Source organism: Molossus molossus, unplaced genomic scaffold, assembly GCF_014108415.1.
Source record: "Molossus molossus isolate mMolMol1 unplaced genomic scaffold, mMolMol1.p scaffold_m16_p_1, whole genome shotgun sequence".
Taxonomy (NCBI): Eukaryota; Metazoa; Chordata; class Mammalia; order Chiroptera; family Molossidae; genus Molossus; species Molossus molossus.
Genome location: NW_023425344.1, coordinates 241,224,273 through 241,227,751, shown reverse-complemented (window position 1 = coordinate 241,227,751; position 3,479 = coordinate 241,224,273).

Below are 3,479 nucleotides of genomic sequence, written 5' to 3'. Positions count from 1 at the left end.
TTTGTAATGTGGCTGCAGCACCCCAGGGTCCCCCATTGCGGATGAGATGTTGATTTATTATTTTTCAACAACTTCTTGAGGTAGAAACAAAATTTCTTTTAAGAATTTGCATGTGCAGGGTGTCCTCAACAATGTAGACACATTTTAAAAGCTTAATTGTCTTTTCAGGTTAAATAATGATTTGAAATATGGGTGAAGCCAAACTAAGCTCTGAACAAAGGACAGTTATCAGCTTGGTTTCTCTCTGGGGATTCATAGGGGAAGTTTATGGTACAAACCACCCACCGTCGATGAGTGAAGGGCAGCTGGAAGAGGACGCGCAGACACCCAACGAAGCGATTCTTGATGCCTGCTTTCCGAGGTTCACCCCACCTCCCCTTGACCTTGGACACCGGGTAGGGGCCTCCGCGGTGGGAAGGAGTCAGGACACGTGACCAGAAGGGAGAGAAGGGGGCTCTCCGAGCTGTGGACCCGTCTGCCCTCTCTCCCATGTGGGAGTTGCGAGGTGCCCACGGGGAGTCCTAAGAGGCCTGTCTGTGCTCTGAGATCCCACCTCCTTGTACTTCCTGGTCACGTGTCCTGACTTCTTTCCCAGGCTCAGACCCCGGCCCACGTCTCCAGGGTCAATGACGCAGGGGGGGTGCAGTGAAGCAACCGAACAGCAAACGTCAAGAATCGCTTCGGGGTTTGCGCGCGTTCTCGTCCGGTAGCGGCCCCCCTTTGTGGGCTGTTGCTGGTTTTGTACCATAGACTTTATCTCATGTGTCCCCATAACAAAGTCTAGTGGATTCATGAAGCTTTGTTCAAGTCTTAGTCTGGCTTCACCCATTGTTTCAAACCTAAACAGGAGAGAAAACCGAGTTATCATTGCTAAGGATGTGTCCATGCGTGAGGACACCGTGTGTATGTGCACACACTCACGTGCACTGTGCTCTGAGGGACCCCCTATTCACGTTCCGTGGGGTCATCCTCTCCCATGGGGCGTCTCACCTGCTCCTCTGGGCGTGGCCAGCGTCCTGACAGCTTGTTTCCTGTCTAGTGAAGGTGCTCTTCCCGGGATGCGCTGCACCTGGTGACCTTGGTGTTGCAGAGACGTTTCCTTTGGAGTTACTATGCCGAGAAAGAAATGGAAGGTTGACACAGTGGATTTCAGGAGGGCTTTGGGGTGTGTTAAATAGACTGGTTCTGGAACACAGGGTGGAACTGTAATAAAATGAGTTGGAGGTGAACTGAGTCCTAGTTTTCCTTACAGCTCGTCACTGGCGGTGTTTTTGGGGCGTCGGGCTCCCCGCGCCAGCCCCCAGGCTCTTGGAACCCACAGCACCCTCGGCAGGAGGCCAGAGAAAGTGAAAGCGAGGTTTTCCTGTTTACCATGCAACAGCTCTTCACAGACTTGCGTTTATTTTAAGTTCATGCAGTTGAATCCATACTGATAGGGAATTACACCACCGCCGGAGCTCAGCGTAGAGTGGCCCTTGGGTGTTTGCCAGGCTGCTCCCCAAGGAAGGCCACACCTGCAGCCTAGGCCTTGGAGGCCTCAGACCAGATGCTTAAAGGTGAGGGCGGGGGGAGGATGTAAATATCTCCAGCTGCCCAGTCCTCTAGTGGCTGTCTGTCCAGCAGCAGCTTCCTGTCCCCTTCCTCCCTCACCGAAGCCCTTCTGTGAGTCTCCTCTTGCCTCCTTTCCACTCCTTCCCCAGGGGCCTGCCGCCGCCATGGCCGCCACTCGGCAGGGCCTGCGCCCCGGTGCTTTGAGCTGACCGGCAGCTGTACCCAGGCTTCGTCCCCAGGCGTTGGCAGGACCTGACACCTGCCGGTGGGTCCCAGGAGCTCGCAGAACTCTGTCCCGTGATTCTCTCCCCTCTTACAGCTCTCCGGTGCTCGAACTCGCCCGTTCCTCTGTCTTTCACCCATTCCTTCCACAAACCCCACTGAAAGTCTCCTGTGCCAACTCCCAGGCTCCCCCTTCGAGGCACGTCCCCCGCCCCTCTTCAGGGCTCACCCCCCCCCCCCCCGCCCCTCTTCAGGGCTGACCCCACCCTGCTCCCCCCTGCGGCGCTGACCTCTCCTGAGCTGCAGGCCTGACGTCAGCTGCCTGTTAGCGCCCTGCCTGTCTGCAGGCTTCCCGGACTCCCTGTCACCGCTGGGCTCCCTGCTGGATCCAGACCCCAGCTGTCAATCACAGAAGCCAAAGCCTTGATGCAGGCTTGACCCCGCCTCTCTCCACAGTGTGCCTGGAATCTGCCCCCCCCCTCCCCCTTAGCTAACTGTCCCCGTTCTAGGTCACACACACCCCTGACCCTGGGCCTTGGCAGGGGCTTGTCAGCTGGTCCGCCAGCCTCACGACTTCTCAGCCCTTGTGGCACCTCTCGGGCGTTCACCCCAGGTGACCTTCCTTTGTGAACATTCCCCTCCCCCCACACCGGGTCCACCCATCCCTTTGCGGTCCAGGTTCCCTATGTGGTTCACCTGGGGTGTACCCAACCCTCTGTCACCCCCTCCTCCTGCCCAGACAACTCATACACGTCCACAGCTTTAATTACCATCTTCCCGGAAGGCTGCAAACACCTCTAGCTCCAGCCTCTCCTGGGAACCTCCATTCCAGGTCCAGGAAGCTCGGATGTCCCAACGTCACCTCAAGATGCTCAGCACACAGTTCACCCCCTCAAGCCTCTGTGTTCCTCATCCCATCACCTCTGTCCCTACATGCAGACCATCGGATGTCCCAACGTCACCTCAAGATGCTCAGCACACAGTTCCCCATCCCTCCCCCCCCCCAAGCCTCTGTGTTCCTCATCCCATCACCTCTGTCCCTACATGCAGACCATCGGATGTCCCAACGTCACCTCAACTCAAGATGCTCAGCACACAGTTCCCCATCCCTCCCCCCCCCCAAGCCTCTGTGTTCCTCATCCCATCACATCTGTCCCTACATGCAGACCACGTGGCATCACCCTCTTCCCTGTGTCCCATCCATCACTCTCTCAGCTGGTTCCAAGTCTGACGCCTCACGAACATACCCAGCCAACCCCAGGTGGTGGCCCCCCTGGGGGTCCCCACAGTACTGCAGACTATGGGGTCCTGTTGCTGAGGGGACAACCCAAACCATGCCCCTGCTGAGCTCCGGGGCCCCCCCCCCGCTGTGGCCTGGGAAAGGTGTGGTCTGGTGGGAAATGTCCCAGTGACAGCTGGTGCTCATGCCCACAGCTCAGGGCTGAGCTCTGCCTGGGGAGGGATCTGACGTCACCTGTGGGACAAGAGGGGCTCACCCTGGGGAGACCTGTAAAGTGAGAATATTAGAAGAGGTTGGAGAAACCCTGGGAAGCATCCCACCAAATGTTATCAACCAGCCAGGGGAAGAGGAGGGAACAGATTTATATGTAGGCACATATATGTGCATATACCATATATATGTACATACACATGTGTATACACAGCCAACTGATTTTCTTAGAGAGCTCGTTAATTTTTGCCAGACT